Genomic DNA, 24,578 nt, shown 5'->3' with positions numbered 1-24,578 from the left:
TGTGAGGATAAAGTTCCAGGTCTTTCTTTGGGCGTCAGTTTCCAGACTTCAAGCATCTCAAATGTGTGTGTGACTAAGGAAAAGAATAGCTGAATCACTGCTAAAAGCGAATCCTCCCAATTAAAAATCTATAAAAAAAAAAAAAAAAAAAAAAAGAGAGAGAGAGAGACAATTAGGCATTCCATCCCATCAGCCTTTTACCCTCGACAGCTCTTGTCTCCAAGCCAACCCAACCTACTTCCCTCCTCTTTGCCCCCACCAAACTGGGAAATAAATCCGAAGGCCGGAGGTAGAAGGGGCCTCAGCCTGGCCGGGGCTCCACTTTATTCTGAAACCTATCGGGGCCCGGAATCCATGGGTACCAACGGGTCCCCGCTGTTGGCCGGGAGAAGCGGGGAGAGCTCCGTTTGTGGACAAGAGCAGGGCGGGGAGGTGAACAGAGCCGGAGTTCATGAGATGCCTGAATAGGCAAACGAGGGTCTAGGTAATGGGAGACCAAGGTTCCAGAGGCAAGCAGAGCGCGAGAAGGGGAGCAAGCTAGCCCTCCCGCCACTCGGTACCGCCAAACCGCAGAGCCAGCGCGCCCGCTAAGCGGAAGGCAGCGCGGCTCAGGGCTCGGCCCAGGCCTGCGCATGCGCCGCAGCTCCTCTCCTCTCCCGGCCCCCCTCCCTCCCTCATCCCGGCGGGTCTGGGGCGGCGGCGGCGGCGGCGCGGTGACGTCAGGGCGTTGGGGCAGCTCCTGTGACAGACGGAGCTGGAGCGGCGGGGCGGCGGCGGAGTCCGGCGGCTGAGATAGCGAGTGAGCGAGCGAACGAGCAGCGATCCCGGGGCTCAAGAAGCGAGAAAGAGAAGGAGGAGCGCTCGGGCGCGAGCGAGAGGGACCGCGAGCGCCAGGCTTGGGCTCGAGCCCCGGAACGGCTGAGGAGCCCGCCCGCTCCCCTCCCCTCCCCCTCCCCGGGACCGGGCCCAGCGCGCCATCCTCCCCCTCCCTCCTTCCCTCCCTCCCTCCTTCCTCCCTTCCCTCTCCCTCTCCCCCTCCCCCGCCGGTGGATGGGAGTGAAGGACGGAAGAGGCCCTGCGGAGGCGGCGGTGCAGCGCTCCGGTAAGGCGGCGAGGGTCTGCGCTCTCCCCTCTGTCTTCTCCTCCGCGCTCGGGCTGCTGCGGGCCGGGCCGGGCGGCCTGACGAGGTGGCTGCGCCGGTCCCCTCCCTCCCATTCTCCCCTCCCCCTGCCGCCGCCTCCTCCTTCTTCTTCTCCTCTCCTCGCTCTCAAAATGGCGGCCGCGACGGCCGTTGAGTGAGAGACACGGGAGGAGGGGGGACAGGCCGGGGAGGGCGCTGTCCTCGCTCCCCTCCTCCCCGGCCCGGGTTCGGGGGGTGCCGGGGCTGCCCCGACTCCACCCGCGGCCCTCCCCGGGAGGAGATCGCCCTCCTCCCTCAGTGACTTAGCAAGAAAAGTATTCTTGGGTAGGAAGGGCGTGGAGAGCAGGTCGCTCTCTGATCTTGGGGAAAGGGTTCGGCCCTCCTCTCCCTGGCCGCGGAAGGCGAGCACCGCAGTCCCCACCCCACCCGTGGTTGGCGGCTTGGGGACCGGGCTCAGCCCCGCGCGGCCTCGGCACCCATAGGCCTTCAGGCGTTCCGTCCCCCACCTGTCCTTAGGATGGGATTGACCTAAGGAGGCTGGCCCAGCCCTTCTCTGGTCCCTCTGTGCGGTGGTCCAGGCTCTACATCCACTAAAGAGGAGCGGCCGACCCACCGAACCATCCGCAGCGTCCACCCACCAAATCAGGCAGGATTTTCTTTTCTGCCACTGGCTCCTGAAACGGGAGTTGCCTTTTGACGTTGTAACACAGCTTCGAGGCCCTCAGCCATTCCCCTTCATCTATCTCCCCACTCCTTTAGGAAACGCAGTGTCTTCTTTAGTCTCCCAGCTGAGAAAATAGAGAATGTCTTTGAGGTGGTGGGCAGATTTTAACTCTCTCTCTCAACATTAGAGAAGAGAAAGAGGTTTTCAGTGTCTTAGATAAGAGAGAGCAGGGTGCCTTGGCTTTATTTGTTTTTCTGCTTTTCTTCAGTGACTTAGCAAGAAACTCCCTGGGAGGAGGGCAGGAGATTTTCTTTTGGGGTTGGGGTTTGAGTCCAGATTACATCAATCCTTTGGTTAAGAATTTGTACTTTTGAAGAGAAGAACCAGATTTGTGGTTTCATTCTCAATGGGCGATGTCATGCCAAGGTCCCCCCCCCCCCCCCTTTCCTTAAGAGGCAATCGGGAGAGAATAAAGATATTACTGTTGTTCTGACCTCTACTTTAACACGTAGCCCTCGACATTCATAACGTTTTAAAGGGTAAACAAATTTGGGCCATTTTTGGAAATTCTATTTTTGTTGGTAGGTGGGTTGTTTTGTGTGAATTTCATTTTGAGTGTAGGGCGGAGGAGACAGAGCTTGGGCCTTTAATACCAGTAATGTCATCCATCTCCTTTTGCCTCAGTAGTATTTACTTAAAATTTTTTTCTTCTTTCTTTTTATCCTTTTTTTTTTTTTTTTTTCCTCTTTTCTGCAGCAGGGCTTGATTGCTGCAGGGTTCAGCCTCTTATTCAAGAAAATTTCCTGCCTGGGTTATGTCGGCAGTGATATAATATTGACTGTATAAAAAGCTTTTACTTAAAAAATTCTGATTTGGTTCCAAGATATTAGCTAGCTTTTAATCTCTCATGGGTATCTTTCAGGACACAATTTTGCAAAATAACTGGCAATTGCAAATTGCAGTTTTTATTAAAGCAGAAGTGTAATCTGTATTTAGGGTGATTTATTCTTGTTCTATTATAAATGATCATTGTTTGAACTGTTCAGAAGGGGAGGATCTCTGAAAACAAATCTGAACCTGTTATTTTTTATAAATCAAAGGAAGGAACACAATTTCTCACAAAATATTTCTGTGTGTATTAATTTTGAGAAAGATTGCCCTGTTTTGGTACCCACTCCCTCCCCTTTTAAAAATGGACTAATATTTGTGGATGCTGTGAACAGCCATTGAGCTGAGGAGACTGGGTGGAGTAAGAGCAGAAGCTGTGAAATGCTAGATTGCCCTTTCATAGCATTTTTCTCTTGCTTATGTTTTGTAAGGTTATTTGATACTAATTGGTGCTACAACAAAGGCATTTCTCTGTGGTAAATCTTAAAATCTGTTGTTTTTAGTTTTGACCATTTTTGCAAGGTGAGTGTTGAACGATTGGGGTAAAAAGCAATGCCCCTACTCTTAAGCAGACACTTATTGTCTCTCTGTATTTGTGTGTATACACACACACATACAACCCTTGTTAATGTTTTTTATTCTTTTAGTAAAGTAAGTGTAAGTTAATGAATGCCAGAAATATTTGGTGAGAAATAGTGGTAGAAAATACGGCAAAAATCTAAATGAGAATACTGTATATGTCTTCTTTTACTTTAGTTTGCACTGAAACATTAAATCTATGATTTTTCAAATAACATCACTGAGTAAAAAGGGATAAGATAATTTGTGTTAAAGCGTATTTATAAAGGCTTTCTTCTTGTGTTGTCCCTTGAAAGGGACCTTTTGTAAGGTACTACCATAAGAGAGGGTAGGTCACTTTAACATCTTGCATTGGGCATTCATGTGAATAGACATCTTCAAAGAATGTCACATTCATGTGGTAAATATGATTTTGATGAGCCTTAAGACTGTATGATATATTTTTACACTTTTGTTATTTTTAATGTGATTAGAAGGTAGAAGGATTCATATGGTGAAGGATGGGTAAGGTTAAGGATGGTAATTCACTATGTTATGTGACATATTCCCATCCTAGTATTTTAAGGTATAAAAGCGCACTAAGAGTGGTGATTTTTCAGTAGACTATTAATTACTCAAGAGCGTAAAATAATTTAACTTAAATAAGAGAGCTGTAGCTCCAAATATATATCTATGAATATATGAATGTTTTTGATACATGTGATAGGATCTTTAGCTTAATTTAGAGATCAATTTTTAAAATTCTTCATAATCCTGTATTTATAAAACTTTTATGAGATTGGGATAGATTTCTTTTTTCTTTTTTCTTTTTTTTGTAGAATTATTTGGTATCTATTTTCCAGATGAGATAACTTTACTACATAAGAAATTTGGAGATGTTTCTGGAAGGGAAAAATCAGTATCACAATTTTTCATTTTATAGCTAGAACATCCATGTTTCGTTGTATTTTTTTTTTCAATGTAAATGTTTCCCTCCTATGTACTCAATAATACACATACATAGATAACATGCATATACGCCGTATGGCTCATATCGTAGGTACCCAGAAAAAAATAGGACCTTACTTTTTGTTCACATGTGGCTCCCCTTATTCACATCTTGTCATCTTAAACAAGTGATAGAAACTATATGGAAGTTGACAACATTAGTATGGATGTATCTTTAAAAAACTCTGGGCGAAATCTTAGGGCAATCAGAATGAATTTTCCAATTCTTTCCATTGAATTCTGCGGCAGTGAGTCACACACTGTTTTGCCAAAGAGACTTAAGGCCCAGTTGGTTTTGAACTGAGCTAGCCATGTCTTCTGTGGTCCTAAGAGAGATTTTTTAATTTGCTTTTAAGTCTCTGTTTTGAATATATCATGACAGGTAACCTGTTTTCGTATCATATATGTTGGAAAAAGAGAAATAGTTAAATTGAAATGGAAATTCTTTGCCACTGTTCTTAAGTCTTCTACAATAGGACTGTAATTGTTTTGTTTTTACCTAAAATGTTGCTCTATTTAAAATAAAACTAATGGTATGCAGTGAGTTCTGAAAAGATAAAGGAAAACCTATGCTGAAGATATTAAGCTGTAAAGTGAATCCTAGTTGCTGAAGGCCAAGTGTTTTGAGAAATCTGTACTTCATGAAGAAAGATACTATAATATAAGCCTAATAGTTAACTGCAGTGAAGGCTTTTTGGATTACTTTAGCTTTGTTGCTGGTTTGGCATGACACTTTCGGGTAGTTATTAAATAGAACTGTGTTTTATGTGTATAAATGCTATGTGTATAATTTTTAACTTTGCCATGGCAGTTAGAGTTAATTGATATTTGTGAAATGCTTTATACTCATTGGATGTGGGCATCATAAGTGCTTATTATTTAGATTTATTGCTTTCTCTTTAAAAGATGGTGGCTTTTGGTTGAAACATACCTAGTTAACATTGATGTGTGTATTCATTAAGGATACTTCTGGAAAGGTATCCTCTAAAGTTACTGTCATTTAACATTGCCATAAACATTTCCCTCGAACTTTGTAAATATATTGAATGTAGTACTTATTTTCATTTGTTCTGTCAGCTACTTTTGGGCAGATTGGTATTTTTATGGATGAGAGAACTAAAATTTAGAGAATGTCTTTCCCTAAGGTCACCTGTTGGGTTAGCAGCTAGAATGAAGTAAATATAAGCACTGAACCACTTGGGTATTTATTGCCTTGCGTGATCAAAGAAACATTCCTTATTCCTTTGACAAAACGGACCCTTCTTATGTGTTTGTGAATTTCTTTCTTTTTGAAAATGGTGAAAATCCGTAGCATTTATTGTCTGCATCATATAAATTTGCATTTATTAACTTTCAGTCTTGTTAACTATTTTGCTTGCATAAGGCTTTAGGCATTTGAGTAGGGACTCCCAGAAATTGTCTACTACAGCTTTACAGTAGTATTAATAAGTAAATAAATACTTGGTGCATACATGCAGGTAGTATTAATAAGCAAATGTTAATTAAATAATATTTAATATTAAATATTTAAGTAAATACATAAGTAGTATTAATAAGTAAATAAATTCTTGTTGCAATAGATTGAATGCAGGATTATGTGAAAGGAAATGTGCTGTGTTGTAGTTCTTTGTAATAGCTAACTTCCAGCGATCTTTCAGGAATTGAAGTGAAGGTGGGAGAGGTGTTTATCCTTCCTTTACAGAAATTTCATGTGTCCCACGGAACAGAGACATGTTCCTGACATACTTGTATCAGGGCCACAAAATTCTCAACTTAGTGAATTAACCCACCTGGGTACCTTACATTTGCATCTTGTAGTTACTTGTTCTTTGCATTTTGATTATCTTTGAGCTCTTATGTGTTGACAAGAGTTATTGCCAGTTAACTAAGGCTGTTAATAACAAATTTTCTGAGAGACTGTCTTTTGATAGTCATAAAATTAAGTAAGAATCTGGGAAATTTCCAAAGACTTTAATTTTTTTTTTTATTTAAAAAAAAATTTTTTTTTTCAACGTTTATTTATTTTTGGGACAGAGAGAGACAGAGCATGAACGGGGGAGGAGCAGAGAGAGAGGGAGATACAGAATCGGAAACAGGCTCCAGGCTCCGAGCCATCAGCCCAGAGCCTGATGCGGGGCTCGAACTCACGGACCGTGAGATCGTGACCTGGCTGAAGTCGGACGCTTAACCGACTGCGCCACCCAGGCGCCCCCCAAAGACTTTAATTTTTAAAACCATACAAAAGTTTCGTGTTTATTAAGATTTTGCATATTGTTTAATCCACTTTTAGTCTCTGGCAAAGATAGAAGGATATGTTTTATGATTTTTATTGCTCTGTATGCATAAGGCATATATTTTGTCTATTCATCTTTCTGTATTTGTTTTTATTTTATCAAAAATATGCTGACTGCAGGACACCTGGTTGGCTCAGTTGGAAGAGTGTGTGACTCTTGATCTTGGGCTCGTGAGTTCGAGCCCCACATTGGGTGTAGAGATTACTTAAATTAGTAAATAAAATAAAAACTTTAAGAAAAATTATGCTGACTGCAAAAGAAGGGAAGGTGAAGATGAATCAGTGTTATTGATTATTTACCTTTTTTGGTTAATTTTTATTTTTTAAGGGTGGGGAAAGTTCTGTACATTTAGTATTATCACAGAAAATAAATTAAGGTGTTGACTAAACCATATATGAATATTTTAGTAGTCCTAACTCCACAATTTGCCAGCTATGTGCTTTGAGTAGAAGCTTCGATTTCCTTTTCTATAAATGGATAATATTGACAGTATCTAACTCACAAAATAATGGCTACTGTTGAATGATGAATGGCCTGTAAACCCTTCATAACTATTTTTATTGTTGGAGACCTTTTTTTAAGAAAGAGAATATAACATACAGTTTAATCAAGTAAACAGTCATTAATATATTAATATAGTAGGTTTTATAGTTGTAAGTATATTTCTTAAGAATTAGTATTGGGTTTTTTTTCCCCTTCTTTGGTATCCATTATGTGTATCTGAATCCTGTAATGGCTTCAGAGTTTCATAATAGGTAAAGAGTGCTATGTAAATCAATGCTAAGTGGAATACTTTTTTTTAAATGTAAAAAGCATGTTGCAAATGAGCATTTTATTTAAACTGAAATATGGTTTACAATCTATTTTAACAATCAATATTTTTGTTTGTACTGTTAAGTATTATTAATTTAAATAATCCCACATTTTTCCTATTTTTTTTTTTTTAACAAAGTTTTTATTTTGGAATAATTTTAGATCTACAGACAAGTTGTAAAGATAGTGCAGAGAGTTCATATATCCCTGAGCCCGGTTTTCCCCATTGTTAATACCTTACGTTTTTGAGGTACATTTGTCAATCTTGGTAATTACCATTGGCTACACTCCAGACTTTATGTGGATTTGACTAGTTTTTCCATTAATGTACTCTTTCTGCTCCAGATCCAACCCAGGGTACCAAATTGCATTTGATTATGTCACTCCAGTCTCTTCTGGTCTGTGACAGTTTCTCAGTGGTTCCTTGTTTTCCAGTACTATCTTGACAGTCTTGAGTAGTTCTGGTCAGGTATCCAGTAAAATGTCTCCCAAGCTGGGTTTGTCTGGTGTTTTTTTATTAGACTGGGGCTATAGGTTTTTGGAAGAAATACCACGGAGGTAAATGTCACTTCTCATCACATCATGTCAAAGGCTACATGATACTCACTAAACATCACTGGTGGTGTTAACCTTCATCATTTGGTTAATGTAGTGTGTGCCCATTTTCTGTACCCTAAACTTACTGTTTTTTCTTTTTCTTACTTTATCCTTTGGAAGCTAGCCAAATTCCATGTAGAGGGTGAGCAGCGTTTACATATGTTAATTGAAATTCTTCATCTCCTCTTCTCCATTTATTAAAAAATTTACATCTTTGACTATCAGAAAAATTTTGTTTAGGATTTTAAATATTAATCCTAAATTTTGCCTGGTTTCCTTTTTTTTTTTTAATGTCTATTTATTGAGAGAGAGAGAGAGAGACAGTGCAATTGGGGGAGGGGCAGAGAGAAAGAGGGGGACAGAATTCAAAGCAGGCTCCAGGCTGTGAACTTACAAACCGCGAGATCATGACTTGAGCTGAAATCAGACAGACACTTAACCAACTGAGCCACTCAGGTGTCCTTGGGTTTCTATTTAAAAAGTATCCAGCACCATTACATATCTTTTTCTTCTAAATGTTTATCAATTTTTCTGTCCAGCAAACATTTATCTATATTGTATCCCAGGTGCTGAGGATACAAACATGATTGTCAGTCCCTGCCCTCAAAGATCTTAAAGTATATAAATATATATTTAATATGCAAAGGTAGCACAATAGTGCTATAACCAAAATATGTACTTGGTGCAATGAGAGTCCAGAATTTTCAAGGAAGTCTTCACAAAGATGATGAACATTTTTTTTTTAAAATACATGAAATTTATTGTCAAATTGGTTTCCATACAACACCCAGTGCTCATCCCAAAAGGTGCCCTCCTCAATACCCATCACTCACCCTCTCCTCCCTCCCACCCCCCATCAACCCTCAGTTTGTTCTCAGTTTTTAACAGTCTCTTATGCTTTGGCTTTCTCCCACTCTAACCTCTTTTTTTTTTTTTTTTTTCTTTTTTCCTCCCCCTCCCCCATGGGTTCCTGTTAAGTTTCTCAGGATCCACATAAGAGTGAAACCATATGGTATCTGCCTTTCTCTGTATGGCTTATTTCACTTAGCATCACACTCTCCAGTTCCATCCACGTTGCTACAAAAGGCCATATTTCATTTTTTCTCATTGCCACGTAGTATTCCATTGTGTATATAAACCACAATTTCTTTATCCATTCATCAGTTGATGGACATCTAGGCTCTTTCCATAATTTGGCTATTGTTGAGAGTGCTGCTATGAACATTGGGGTACAAGTGCCCCTATGCATCAGTACTCCTGTATCCCTTGGATAAATTCCTAGCAGTGCTATTGCTGGGTCATAGGGTAGGTCTATTTTTAATTTTCTGAGGAACCTCCACACTGCTTTCCAGAGCGGCTGCACCAATTTGCATTCCCACCAACAGTGCAAGAGGGTTCCCGTTTCTCCACATCCTCTCCAGCATCTATAGTCTCCTGATTTGTTCATTTGGGCCACTCTGACTGGCGTGAGGTGATACCTGAGTGTGGTTTTGATTTGTATTTCCCTGATAAGGAGCGACACTGAACATCTTTTCATGTGCCTGTTGGCCAGATGATGAACATATTTGAAGAAACCTTGTCACATTGTTTGGGGTTCCAGGCAGAGGAAGTGATTTGTGCCCAGTCTCATGAGTATACCTTGGTTGGTGAGGAAAGGTCCCAAGTAGTTAAGTATGGCTGGAGTGATGGGTTAGTATAAAGGAGTTGATCTGGCCTGATGACATTGATCTGGCCTATAAAGTAGGGTGTTACATGGACCGTCTTCATCAGATGTAGGTTTTTATCTATTAAAAATGGAAATTTCCAGGCTCCATCGTAGACTTAAGCAATAAAAATTCCATGGGGAGCACCTGGGGTATCAGCATTTTCTTTTTTCTTTTTCTTTTTAATTTGGATTTTCAGTAAGCTTCCTAGTTGATTGAGAACCACTGTTTCTGCTCTTGAACTGCCAGTGGAGGATTTTGTTATGGTAAGTGCCTTTCTTTAAAAAAAATTTTTTTTTTAATGTTTATTTATTTTTGAGGGAGAGAGACAAGAGTGCGAGCAGGAGAGGGTCAGAGAGAGAGGAAGACACAGAATCCGAAGCAGGCTCCAGGCTCTGAGCTATCAGCACAGAGCCTGACGGGGGGCTCGAACTCACGGACCGCGAGATCATGACCTGAGCCAAAGTCGGCCGCTTAACCAACTGAGCCACCCAGGCACCCCTAAGTGCCTTTCTTTAAGAAAAGCTGCTGTCAGCAATGTGTAAGATGCAACTGTGGAGTGGATGGAGGCAGACAGACCTGTGAGGAGACAGTTTAAGTGGTAGTGCAGATTGAAAGAGTAGATTTGAGAGATTCAGTCTGTTTAATATTAGTAACCAGTTAGATAATGGGAAGTGAGGAAGATGAGGGAAGTGAAGAATTGAAGTATTTTGTTTTGATTTGGGCTATTGAGAGAATGTCAAGAAGGAACAAGGAAGAGTTGAGAGAGGATCTAGGTTGAGGAAGGTTTTTTTGTTATGGTTGCTTGTGTGTGTTTTAACTGGGTAACCGTTAGGTGTACTGGAGACTTGAGTTCTAAAACCTTTGGTGTTTTTGTGTTTCATATGTTTACCAGTGTAATTAATAATAGAGAATTTTTGTTTTTTATTGCTTACAACGTTATGAGGCATTAAAAAATTGATTCTCTAATCGGAATGTATTCAGTGTACTCTGTTGTAGGAACCATGCTGAGGTACTAGAAGGTGCTCCAGACAGGGGACAGCAGAAGTAGAATCATAAAGGTCACAATGTGGGGAGAAGGAAGACCTACATTTCATGATGGTCAGTGTGTGAGCAAAGTGGGGCTTGATTAGAAATGAGACTTGAAATGTGGGCAGGGACCAGCTACTAATCGAAGGCCTTATAAACTGTTTTAAAGCATGTAGACTTTAGGAAGTAGGGAGGCAGCATAGTTCAGTGATTAAGAGGCCTGATTATGGAGCCCAGATGCTGGGTTCAACTTTCAGCTCTGCTGCTTACATAGCCGTGTTATTTATATTTTACACGTGTGTGTGTACACACACATGCACACTAAATAAAAGCTAGTTATTTAAATTCTCATAGGTAGTTGTGAGAAGTAGATGAACACTTGTAAAATAACTTAAAGCAGTGACTAGCATATAGTGAGTGCTATGTAAATAAAAAATAGGGAGCCTATGAAGGTTTGTTTTTAAGTAGAGAAGTGATATGGTCAGATTGTACTTTAAATAGATGGCTTTGGGAGCTCTATAGAAGATAGATGTTAACAGGCCAAGACTGGATTTAGGTAGACCTGTTGAAATTAGTCCAAGTGAGAGGTGATGGTATGAACTATGGTAGTAGTGGTAAGGATAGACAGGATAACTCAACAAATATTGAGGAGGTAAATTTGACAGATCAAGGTAGTTGGTTATAGAGGAAGAAATAAAAGAGTTAAGGTTGACTGCCATATAAAGTATTATTTCTAACATTTCTAAAGGGATACTTTTTTTTTATAGCTTTTTAAAAAAAAATTTTTTTTTAACGTTTATTTATTTTTGAGACAGAGAGAGACAGAGCATGAACGGGGGAGGGTCAGAGAGAGGGAGACACAGAATCTGAAACAGGCTCCAGGCTCTGAGCTGTCAGCACAGAGCCCGACGTGGGGCTTGAACTCACTGACCGTGAGATCATGACCTGAGCCGAAGTCGGCCGCTTAACCGACTGAGCCACCCAGGTGCCCCAAGGGATACTTTTTAAAGTACCTTGGATCTTAGCTATTCTCTGTACTAGTGGTATTTGAAGCTTTGGGGGTATGTTGTAAGCTTCCATAAAAATGAGAACTAGGGGCGCCTGGGTGGCGCAGTCGGTTGAGCGTCCGACTTCAGCCAGGTTACGATCTCACGGTCCGTGAGTTCGAGCCCCGCGTCAGGCTCTGGGCTGATGGCTCAGAGCTTGGAGCCTGCTTCGGATTCTGTGTCTCCCTCTGTCTCTGCCCCTCCCCCGTTCATGCTCTGTCTCTCTCTGTCCCAAAAATAAATAAACGTTGAAAAAAAAAATTAAAAAAAAAAAATGAGAACTAATGGGGTGCCTGAGTGGCTCAGTCATTTAAGCATCCAACTCTTGATTTCAGCTCAGGTCATGATCTCACCGTTTGTGGGTTCAAGCCCCGCATCGGGCTCTGCACTGGCAGTGTGAAGCTTACTTCAGATTCTGTCTCCCTCTCTCCCTGCCCCTCCCCTGCTCACTCTCTCTCAAAACAAATAAACTTTTAAAAAAATGAGTGGTCATATTTTTTAATTTCTGTAAATTAATAGGCTTTTGTTTTCTTCTTAGTCAATAGAGATAAATTTTTCTTAAAGAATATACTGTTAGGCAGAAAACTTACTTTACTTAGGTCAAGTCCAAAGAGCCGGAAATCTTGAATAATATTATTATATATTTTCTGTGTTCTCTTTATGTTGAGATTTGTGATTATAAAGATAATAGCACCATGGTGTAATACTTTAAAAATTTGAAGTACTGTTCAGTCTTTGAAAACATTACAATTTGGGGGACGCTTGGATGGCTCAGTTGGTTAAGCATCTGACTTCAGCTCAGGTCATGATCTCACAATTCGAGAGTTCAAGCTCTGCGCTGGGCTTCGTGCTCACAGTGCAGAGCCTGTTTGGGATTCTCTCTCTTTCTCTCTGCCCCTCCCCCACTCACACTTTCTCTCTCAAATACATACACTTTAAAAAAAAGATTAAAATTTGAGGTCCCTGGATGGTTCAGTCAGTTTAAAATGTCCAACTCTTGATTTCAGCTCAGGTCACGATCTCATGATTTATAAATTTGAGCCCTGCATCAGGCCCTGGGCTGACAGTGCAGAGTCTGCTTGGGATTCTTTCCCTCTGCCCCTCTCCTGCGTGCTCGCTCGCTCTCTCTCTCTCTCTCTCCTAAAAATAAATAAATAAACATTAAAAATACCATTAAAATTTGTTAGTTCTATTACATCCAATTTTTTCATTGTTTATTCACGTGATAAATAAGCTTTTTTTGATAAATAAACTTTGATAGCCAGAATATTTAATCACATTCATTTCTTGGGTAAATCTTAGCTTGCCTCCCTATTTCTAGATTTGTTAGGTTTGGGGAGGGGGGTATTTTATTTTTTATTATTATTAATTTTAAATTTTTTTTTCAACGTTTATTTATTTTTGGGACAGAGAGAGACAGAGCATGAACGGGGGAGGGGCAGAGAGAGAGGGAGACACAGAATCGGAAACAGGCTCCAGGCTCTGAGCCATCAGCCCAGAGCCTGACGCGGGGCTCGAACTCACGGACCGCGAGATTGTGACCTGGCTGAAGTCGGACGCTTAACCGACTGCGCCACCCAGGCGCCCCATATTAATTTTAATTCCAGTATAGTTAACCTACAGTATGTTTCTTTTTTTTTTTTAAACTTTTTTTTAACGTTTATTTATTTTTGAGACAGAGAGAGAGAGACAGAGCATGAACAGGGAAGGGGCAGAGAGAGAGGGAGACACAGAGTCGGAAGCAGGCTCCAGGCTCTGAGCCATCAGCCCAGAGCCCGACGCGGGGCTCGAACTCATGGACCACGAGATCGTGACCTGAGCTGAAGTCAGACGCCCAACTGACTGAGCCACCCAGGTGCCCCCAGTATTAGTTTCAAATGTAACGATTTGTCAGATTTTAAGAATGGCTTTTTTTTTTTTTTTTTGGCCCGTTTTTATATAAAGTGGCGGGGGGGAACTTGATTGAAATTAGAACTTTTGGATTTGAATTTTCTCTAGATTATTAGTGAAATAATTAAATTATAGGAAATTTAGTATCCTTATGTAGTTTTTTTTTTTTTTTTTTACTCCTTTATGTAGTATTTTAAATCTGGGTCCTGGATTATAGAGTATCTGTCCCTTAGGGTGTTGCAGGCCCATCAAATCTCCCCGCTAAAGAGAGTTGAGAAAAATGATATTTAAACTGACTCTTGAATGAATAATTGGAGTGGACATGGAACATTTTAGGTAGAGGGAACAGCAACATACACAGGTACAAAAGCATGAAAAAAGATGATGTGTATTCTGGAAAGTAGTTTGGTAGAGGGGATTTGTAGGGTATGTATAGATATGAGGCTGGAAAGGTACATGAGTCAGATTGATAGACTGTGTAAAATTGTATTCTATATACATACATTGTAGGCAATTTGGAAGTCAACAAACAGTTCCAAGCAAAGATGAGCATTATGATCAGATGTGTATTTTAGATAGTTTATGTGGGTGGAGTGAGGGATATAGATTGGAGTTTGAAGGTCACTTGGGAGGCTTTCTCAGGAAAGAATGATTAGTGCTTGAAATAAGATCATGACAGTGAAGGTTACTGATGGTAGAAAGGTTTAGGAGGAAGAATTGTGAATGAGTAGTGTGATGGGGAGAGGGAAGTATCAGAAGACATCTCAGATTTGTAGCTTGGGTGTCTGGGTAAAATTGAGAAACTGGGTGTTGCTAGCCATAGAGAATAAGAGGAGGAATTATGTGGGATGTTAAAGCAGCCAGATTAATTTTCCTGAACCATAGTTCTGAAATACTTGGCCCAAACCCAGCTTTTTACTGTCTTTAGTGATCAAAAACATGAAAATGCAAAGCACACATTGCTGGACACATGGCATTTAATAGATATCAGCTTAATCCCAAGTAGGTGCTAAAGGACTTTTCTTGTGTTCTGGCTCATCGTCTCATCCTTTTTCTTATTGCCTGCCATGTATCCTGTGATTCAGCCTTATGAAGATACTTCGTTGCTTAAGGTGTTTTCACTCTTTACCACTCCTTTTCTCTTTTCCTCTCTGTATCCTCTGCCTATCTTTTGAAAGTGTGCATATACCAGATTGTCCTTTTCCAGGCAACTTTCCCTAATTTTTTTCACCTGAAAGAAATTTTGTTTTCCTTTGAGTTCATCATCTTATGGCATGTGTTACTTTTTCTCTTGTTCTAGCTTACGTCAAAGTTTATCTGATGTATCAAATGAGCTAATGCATTTAAAAAGCCTAGAATGGTGCCTAGTACTCACTAGACAGTAAATGTTGGTCATTGTTATTATGGTGATGATGAAGATGATTTAGATGAGTTAATAATAGTAATAGGGCAGTCCACCTTTACTTTCTGCCATCTTGTGATGGCAAAACTGATTTATTCTTGTCTTGGACACTAGGAAAGCAGTGTCTCTTTTACTTTGCTTATGTATGTAAAAGTGCAAAAGTACTGCATCATATTGTCGTCTTCAAGGTGAAATTACCTCTATCTTCACTATTCCTGAGCTCTGTTGAGGTAGCTGAAATGGTAGACAAGTCCTTAACACTGATTATCTCATTACGCTTTGCCACAACTCTTTGATGTGGGTAGTAGAGCTTCTTTTATAAATAATCAAATAGGCTTAGGAAATTTGAAAATTTGCCCAAGTTCACATAGTTTATAACTGGCCAAGTTGATATTTGAACCTCCACTATTTGACTCCAAAATACTGCACAGTGGGACCTCAAAAGTGTAGGATTTATTCCTTCAGTACTTTCATATCATTTACATAATCAGAGGGCCTATCATGGGACGTATAGTCAGAAAAGTGCTTTTTGTTTTTTCTTTCACATATTTCCAGTTTAATTATGGAATATATCAAACATGCAGGAAAAGTACCTGTAGTAATGTAAAAAAAAAAATCCACACAAACTACTATCAGAATTGACAGATGTTAATGTTTTTGTCATATTTGCTGTAGTTTAAGAAATAAAGCATTATTGGGGCACCTGCGTGGCTCAGTTGGTTAAACGTCTGACTTCAGTTCAGGTTCTGTTTAGTACTTCTCACAGTTGGTGGGTTTGAGCCCTGCATCGGGCTCCACACTGACAGCATGGAGCCTGCTTGGGATTCTCGTTCTTTCCCCCTCTCTCTCTGCCCCTCCTCCACTTGCGTTTTTTTTCTCTCTCTCTCTCTGAAAAACAAACTTAAAAGAAAAAAGAATGCATTATGATAGTCACAGTTGATGTCCCTTTTATACCTCTTTCTAATCCCTTTCCCCTCCCTTGCTCTTCACAGTGGTAAAGTTCTCTTAAAGTTTGTATATATATCCTTTGATCTGTCTTTATACTTTTACTACACATATATGTATCCATAAACTATATATAATGATGCTTAAAATTTGCATGAATGTTATATGTAAATGTAAATATTATTGTACAACTCGATGTTTTTAACCTAACAAAATGTTTTCTAGATGTGTTATTAGTATATGTAGATCTAACTTATTTTGTTGTATAATTTATTATATACGCTTATACTGTAGTTTCTTTATACTACAGAAATAGGCATTTAGGTTGTTTCTAAATTTTTCCTGTTACAGATAGTGCTTCAGTAAACGTGAAAGTGTCTGTGGATAACATGATAAAATAGCTTTTTATTTGGTTTTGCATTACAGAATTTATCCTAAGGTTAAATAAATATTTGTTCTTCCATAATTTTTATGCTTTTAATTGAATAAATAGAACAGATTGTATTGTTGGCATTTTTTTTTTTTTTTAAGCATAAATTCCTAAATCCTGTTCTACTTCAGTCTCTTCAACTGTTCAAAAACCATATCAAATCAGTACTGAGCTGGGGATTTGCACATTGGTTGGCTGCCTTTAGGCAGAATGAAATCTGTAAATGCATTTCTCTTTGCCTTGCGTTGTTAAAAAAATTATTTTAAGTTAACATTTAAAAATTAGCTATTTTGCATAAAGTCTCTATTTTTGGATTATCCTGAAAAATTAAAAGCTCTTGCAACTGTGAGGCCCACATTTTCCCGTGACAACATTTGGCCTAAGCTGCATCAAACTGCCCTCCTTTAGATGGGCATAAGCTCGCCAGTGAAACAAGTTCCTACCATTTATTACTGTTTATTATTGCCCTTGCACTGTTTTTTATGGTGAAGAAATACTTCTCTGTTGGTGTTTCTATAAAACATGGGAAAAAATGGGGCACCTGGATGGCTCAGTCAGTTAAGTGATCAACTCTTGATTTTGGCTCAGGTCATGATCTCATGGTTTGTGAGATTGAGCCCTGTGTTGAATCCCTTCTTGGGATTCTGTCTCTCTGTCTCTCTCTCTGCACGTACCCCGCACGTGTGTGCTTACAAAATAAATATTTTTAAAAATGGAAAAAAGTATAGTGGGATGAAAAAAAAAAAAAAAGTATAGTGGGATGACTGCAATAGTCAAGAAAAGTAGAATAGAGCATATATCTCTGGAAAGTGAATATATTGTAATATGATTTATATGCAAACAAAATGAGTCTTGTATGGAAAGATTATAATCTTGCTATCATTTATATCACCTGCATTGTTCTCTGTAGACATGTGCTTGTGATCTCTGCATTTTTGTGTAAGTAGCTGTGAGAACTGCTGCACGGTGCAGGTGAAGATCAAAAAGATATGAAGACAGTTTATAAATCATGAAGTTCTGTGCAAATAAATGCAAGATATATACCTGTTTTGTTTGTTTTTTTAACCTGTGTTATATATACCCTTGTTCTAGAAAGGTTTTAAACAACAGGGGTTGAAAACTGGTTTAATGTCCTCAACGATCCTACCTTTTACCAAGTATATTTATTAAGTACCTTATCCAGAGGCTACAAGTGGATGGTCCAGAGTTTTCTTTTTTTAGGATTTTTTTTTTTTTTTAAAGTAATCTCTACACCCAACACAGGGCTTGAACTCGCAACCCTAAGATTGAGTCACAAACTCCACCAACCAAGCCAGCCAGGCACCCTAGATCCAGGGTTTGGATCACAAACATGTTTCGTCTGCTCAGTCTTCTATTATTTTTTAAAATTATTATTATTTCTTTTTTAGAGAGTGTGAGCATGGGGGAGTAGCAGAGTGGGAGAGAGAGAATCCCAAGTAGGCACCATGCTCAGTGCAAAGCCCAATGCGGGGCTTGTTCCCACAACCCTGGAATCATGACCTGAGCTAAAATCAAGAGTTGGATGCACACCAAGTGAGCCACCCAGGTGCCCCTCAGTCATTTTATTTTTAATTAAACTTATATTAAAAACCCAGTTCTATCACTGTTGTCTTATTTTTAGCTGATTTGCACTTTTACCTATTCTCTGTATTTGATTTGTAATCCTTTAAGGCAGTTGATAAAGATGCACAAACTGCAAAATACCACAGATTATTAAAAGTAAAGAGAAAGAAGAAACAAAAATAAAGGGTAAGGATAAAATGTAATCAGAATCTAGGGCAAAAAGGTATATTACAATGTTCTTGCTACAGGCAGAGCACAAATTTAAGTCTTAGCTTTCTGTGAGCTAGCAGGAGAAAAAAAAAACTGTTAAGGTTATTTTCACAATGTTCTTACAGTAAAAGTAAGCTAGTTAATTCAAAAGGATAACTAACCACTTGGCACTATCAGATTAGAATTTCTCATAAGGGTCTTCATAATGAGGATCATGTACTGTTTTCATTACCCTCATCAACATCTCTAAGGTAGATGGATGTTTAGTATTTAATAATAATATGGAAAGACCAACCCGATCATGTGAGAGTCAGTCTGAAAAAGTGTGTAGATTGTCCTTTGGTGTCTGACCAATGGATATAATTTCTCTTAACCCAGGTTTTGATACATATTGAGATTGTAAATCATTGGCATGTACCTAGAGTGCAGATGTTGCATACATCAAATACAGACCATTTATAATGTAAGATTTATCTTTTTTTAAGTTTATTTATTTATTTTGAGAGAGAGCGAGAGCGTGTGTGCATGAGTGGGGGAGGGGCACAGAGAGAGGGAGAAAGAATACCAAGCAGGCTGCATGCTGTCAGTGAGGAGTCTGACATAGGGCTGGATCCCACGAACCATGAGATCATGACCTGAGCCAAAACTAAGAGTTGGATGCTTAACCAACTGAGCCATCCAGACACCCCTATATATGTAGGATTTAAATGTTTTTGTGAAAACTAAGTTTTACCCAGATAGAATTTGTGTGAATGCTTGAAGCTTAAGGTTTTTCTTAGAAATTTTAAATCTGCTACACAACTCTCTTGTTTGAAGGTACACAAAGCAGTATTCTTCCAGAGTATCTCCAAATGGTAAAATCATTAAGAAAATCATTAAAGAAAAAAGGGGACAGTACACAACCCTATTTTATGCTGCTGGAAATTGACTCAGCAGACCATTTTTTACTTTTATTTTATTTTATTTTATTTTTATTTTTATTTTTTTAATTTTTTTTTTAATGTTTTTTTATTTTTGAAGGAGAGAGAGACAGAGTGTGAGTCGGGGAGGGGCAGAGACGGGGGGGACACAGAATCCGAAGCAGGCTCCAGGCTCTGAGCTGTCAGCACAGACCCAACGTGGGGCTCGAACTCACAAATGGCAAGATCATGACCTGAGCCAAAGTTGGATGCTCAACCGACTGAGCCACCCAGGCGCCCCTATTTTATTTTTTTGAGAGAGAGACAACAGAGTGTGACTGGGGGAGGGGGAGAGAGTGAGGGAGACACAGAATCTGAAGTAGGCTCAAGGCTTGGAGCTGTCGGCACAGAGCCCAACATGGGAACCACTAAGTGCGAGATCATGACCTGAGCCAAAGTCAGACGCTTAACTAACTGAGCCACCCAAGTGCCCCAGCAGAAGACCATTCTAATGGATCAGGACTCATGATAGTTTTTGCATAGATTAAATGTAAGGAGGTATTTTTATTTATGTTTGTAATATATATGGTCTCTACCCTCAAGAAATATACTATATGGCTTTGCCCCTTAAAAAGATTTTTTTTCCTTCAGCTGTAGTAGAACTGCAGTTCTGTATCTTGTTACCTTCACTACTGAATCTTTTGAATTCAGGGTCAAAACCTATTTTCTGATGAGTGCCCTTTGTATTTCTCAGTTTGCCATCTTTAGCCTCAGCTTTCAGCAATATTGTATTTTCCAACTGCTTAAAATAATTTTGCCTTTGGATATTTTATTGTCCTATTTTATTTAACATTATTTTTCCTTCTTCCAAACCCTGCCTCAAAAAATTTCCAGTCACTTCCATTTTTTTAGTCTTTCAGTTTATAAAGCTAACTTAGTCTTTAGCTCATGTTATATTCTCTTTATCACCTTCTTTCCTGTCCCCTCCTTCCCACTTTATTTTTAATAGATTGTACATTCATTTAAGGATGGATTGCATTTCTTTCATCTGTCATCTTAAAACCTCATAGCACTGAGCCTAACATAATGGTTAATGAATGAGTTAAAGGATATGTATAGCTCACGTCTTCTAATTATATTCCATTTATATAGGTTTCTTATGGGCAGGAACTATTTCTTAACATTGCTTTTATGTCACATGTAACTCCTGTGTGGTGAGCTACATGGGACACAGATATGTATTGTTGGGTTTGAATACTGGGTACTTGGTAGATCCTCGGTAAACAAATTGAATAATTGATACCCAAGAATATAGTTCTCATGTATCCGTTTCAGCAGAGATAAACATTGCTGTGGATAATAGTAAACTGGAAATCAGTTGAGAGACACTGCAGGTTTTCCAGTGTGTTGTCATAACACCTGGGCAGTTGTCCTTGGATGTAAACAGGGGATCTGCTTTTAGGACCAGAGAAGGTCCTCTTCAAGACCAAGAGCAAATAATGGACCGTGTCCAAAAAAAAAAAAAAAATTCCACTTTTGCTTAATTGCAGTTTGACCATAAAGCTCTTTTTAAAAAAAAATCATTCCCATTGGTGGCTCAGTCGGTTAAGTGTCCAACTCTTGATTTAGGTTTAGGTCATGATTTCATGGTTCCTGGTATCTAGCCCTGAGTTGGGCTCCTCGCTGACAGTACAGAGCCTGCTCGGGATTCTCTCTCTGTCCCTCTCTATCTGCCTCTCTCTCTCTCTTTCAAAGTAAAAAAACATTAAAAAAAAAAAAATTCCCATTGCTTCCATCCCAGTCCAGGCCTCTGTCATCTTCTACTTTCAGCTTTCCCTTGCTTTAATATGTCTTATGTATTATCTCCAAAACAATCACCGTGAAATACCAATTTTAGAACATTGTTCCTTTGCTTAAGAATTGCAGTGTTTTCGGGGCACCTGGGTGGCTCAGTTGATTAAGTGTTCGACTTCGGCTCAGGTCATGATCTCACAGTTCATGGTTTGAGCCCCACATCAGGCTCTGTGCTGACAGCTTAGAGCCTGGAGCCTGCTTCAGATTCTGTGTCTCCCTCTCTCTCTGTCCTCCTCTGCTTGTGCTCTCTCTCAAAAATAAACATTTTTTGAAAAATTGCAGTGTTTTCTGCATTGTCAAAATTCCTTCGGGCTATCTGCATTAGGATTCACCAGATCTTATGCTAAAAAAAAAAAAAAAAATGGCACATAGCACAGTGAGTCTTCTATTATTTGTATGACTGGAAGTATTAGAAAACTGTTTTCTTGTGTTACAGCAATGGATTTGGATTTTTTGTGTGTGTGACTTAGTTTTAACTTAAAAACTGTTGTAGCTGTGCTTGCTTAATTGTTCCCTGATTAGCATTTGTAAGCAGAAACCAGAAAATATGCATGTTAGAATGTAAAAAGGTCTTTAATTTTTAAAGTTTTAGTATAAAGTTGAGACAGCCAATTGATTTTCTATAGGATTTTAAAATTGATGTACTTTATCTGATAAATATTAATCAGTGTTCAGCCTTTCTTTTTTTTCTTTTTTTTCTTTTTTTTTTTTTTTTTTCAACGTTTATTTATTTTTGGGACAGAGAGAGACAGAGCATGAACGGGGGAGGGGCAGAGAGAGAGGGAGACACAGAATCGGAAACAGGCTCCAGGCTGTGAGCCATCAGCCCAGAGCCCGACGCGGGGCTCGAACTCACGGACCGCGAGATCGTGACCTGGCTGAAGTCGGACGCTCAACCGACGGCGCCACCCAGGCGCCCCATCAGTGTTCAGCCTTTAAAAAGAAAAAAATTATATGGAAACCAGCCCCAGGGAGCTGGACTTTGACTTTTGCCCATATTTCAGAATTTAAATTGTTTGGAATTTTAAAAAAGAAGGATGAGAGTAAAGTGATACAGTGCACCTTTACTTCCCTGAACACAGTAGATTTTAATCTGTTTTACTACGATACCTGTAGAAGTCATTTAGAAACATATATTAGATACCAATTGTGTGTCAATTACCGTGATATTTGATAGAGATAACAATGAGGAATATGTCAAGGTTGGGGCTTTGGAGGAGTATTGTTGAGGAAACATCAAGGCAGATGATTACAGTGTAGTGTGAGAATTGTTAACTATGTGTATGCATAACTATGAAATCACAGAAGAGGGAGTTACTCTGCTTAAGTTTTTGGTTAAAACTGTAAATAAATTCCTCAAGTTCTGCTATTTATGCTAGCTACTGTAACTTTGCTAATGTTCTTTTTTTTTAATGTTTGTTTATTTATTTGGAGAGAGAGCGTGAGCAAGGGATGGGCAGAGAGAGAGGGAGAGTAAGAACCCCAAGCAGGCTCTGTGCTGTCAGCACAGACCCAGACTTGGGGCTCAAGCCCACGAACCATGAGATCACAACCTGAGCCGAAATCAAAAGTTGGATGCTTAACCGACTGAGTCACCCAGGCGCCCTGCTAATGCTCTTTATTATTATTATTTTTTTTTTTTAATTTTTTTTTCAACGTTTTTTTAATTTATTTTTGGGACAGAGAGAGACAGAGCATGAACGGGGGAGGGGCAGAGAGAGAGGGAGACACAGAATCGGAAACAGGCTCCAGGCTCCGAGCCATCAGCCCAGAGCCTGACGCGGGGCTCGAACTCACGGACTGCGAGATCATGACCTGGCTGAAGTCGGACGCTTAACCGACTGCGCCACCCAGGCGCCCCTGATGCTCTTTAAATTTTTTTTTTTTTAAAACATTTATTTATTTTTGAGACAGAGAGAGAGACAGAGCATGAACGGGGGAGGGTCAGAGAGAGGGAGACACAGAATCTGAAACAGGCTCCAGGCTCTGAGCTGTCAGCACAGAGCCCGACACGGGGCTAGAACCCACGGACCGTGAGATCATGACCTGAGCCGAAGTCGGCCGCCCAACCGACTGAGCCACCCAGGCGCCCCCCTGATGCTCTTTAAATACCCTTAATAAGTACTAGGTTGAACCTGTGTAATTGCCATTATTGGCGATTTAATATGGTTTAACCCTAATAGTATTTTGGTATGGCAGTTAAAACATGGTTAATGGCTTTTGCCAATACTGTTTGATAGTTGTTGAATAATTGATATTCTGTTAAAATAAAGCCTTGACTATTGAATAAATGCCATTTTGGAAAACATTTTAAAAACTCCAGCTTGGTTTCTCTTTTTAAGAAGATATTATATTATATATGGGGGTGCCTGTGTGGCTTGGTCAGTTAAGTGTTGACTTTGGCTCAGGTCATGCATCTCATGTTCCATGAGTTTGAGCCCCACATTGGGCTCTGTGCTGTGACAGTGCACTACACGGAGCCTGCTTGGGATTCTCTCTCTCCCCCACCTTCTCTCTCAGCCCCTTCCCTGCTCAGGTACTCTGTTTCTCAAAATAAATAAACTTAAAAAAAAAAAAGAAAATATATGAAAGAATTTCATTAAGTATAAATTGCTATGCAATTATAAATTATTTTATAATTGCTTATGACTGTGGAAATACAGTTAATTAATTTGGAAAGTTTTGCTTTCAAAGCTTGATTCCTTACAAACATTTGTTGAGTGCTAAGACCCTATGCCTGGTTCTAGAGAGGCAAAGAAATCAGTTCAGTGTTTGCCTAAAGAGGTCAGTGTGGTACTAGAGACAGCATGTATATAGTTACTTAAAAAGAATGTGAGAGGCAGCACAAGGTAGCATCAGTGATTTTTCAAATTTATCTTAACAGTGGGAACTTTCCCCCAAAAATCTCTTATGCAGAAACTCAATATATAAGCAGATAAAAAGAGAATTTTGCCTACCTGGCCTCCTCTCTGTTCACATTCCTGCTGTTTGAAACCATTGCTGTGGGAGTCCAAAGCAAACCTGGCTTGAATCCTGGCCCTGCCACTATCCACCTGTTTAACCTTGGATACATGACTTCTTTATCTGTTGAACGAGGATATTAGTTTTTTTGCTGGGTATTGTAGGAATTAAACATTTTAGGAAAGAGGCGTAGCATGTCATGTCAGTAAACGGTAATTAGGATTATAACATAGATGGCACGGTGAGACTTTAAAAAAGAAGAAACCTACTTCTGACAAGGGGGGTGGGTTAGCCAGGGAAGGCCTCACAGAGGTAGTGATATACTGCTTTCAGGCTGAATCTTGAAGGGGAGGAAAATTGCAAAACATGGTAAAGGGTGTGTACCCCAAATAAAACATTTTAATGAAGACTTGGACATGTGGAATCTGCCTCATTACACCTTTTTGGAGATAATGACCTCACCTGTGTTCTAGGTAGCATTTCCTTACATTCTTTGACTCACATTTTAGTATTAGTCTGGGCCGGGCCAGGCCAGAGTAAGAATCACTAACTTTCTTTAGCTAGCTAGTTAAACTGATTACTTAACTAAAGGAAAAAAAGTACCCTAAACCTGAATTTGTAAACCATGCCTTGGTTATAATGTAATGGTGCATTTACAGGGA

At 39.7% G+C, this 24,578-nt stretch overlaps 1 protein-coding gene across 2 annotated transcripts in view; it reads left to right on the top strand.

Moving 5' to 3' along the window:
- Window positions 1-964: 964 nt before the first annotated feature.
- Window positions 965-24,578, top strand: part of PAFAH1B1 (platelet activating factor acetylhydrolase 1b regulatory subunit 1) — a 79,351-nt gene continuing 55,737 nt past the window's right edge. The window contains exon 1 of one of the 2 annotated variants that reach the window (XM_025919240.2): window positions 965-1,102. The gene's annotated coding sequence lies outside the window, so the exon portion shown is untranslated. The remainder of the gene's footprint in view (window positions 1,103-24,578) is intronic. The other variant, XM_086686326.1, reaches the window with a different exon arrangement.

Source organism: Puma concolor, chromosome E1, assembly GCF_028749965.1.
Source record: "Puma concolor isolate L17-30 chromosome E1, mPumCon1.1.hap2, whole genome shotgun sequence".
NCBI classification, from domain to species: Eukaryota; Metazoa; Chordata; class Mammalia; order Carnivora; family Felidae; genus Puma; species Puma concolor.
Note: the sequence above shows the minus strand (reverse complement) of the source record. Positions and strands in the feature narration are given on the sequence as shown.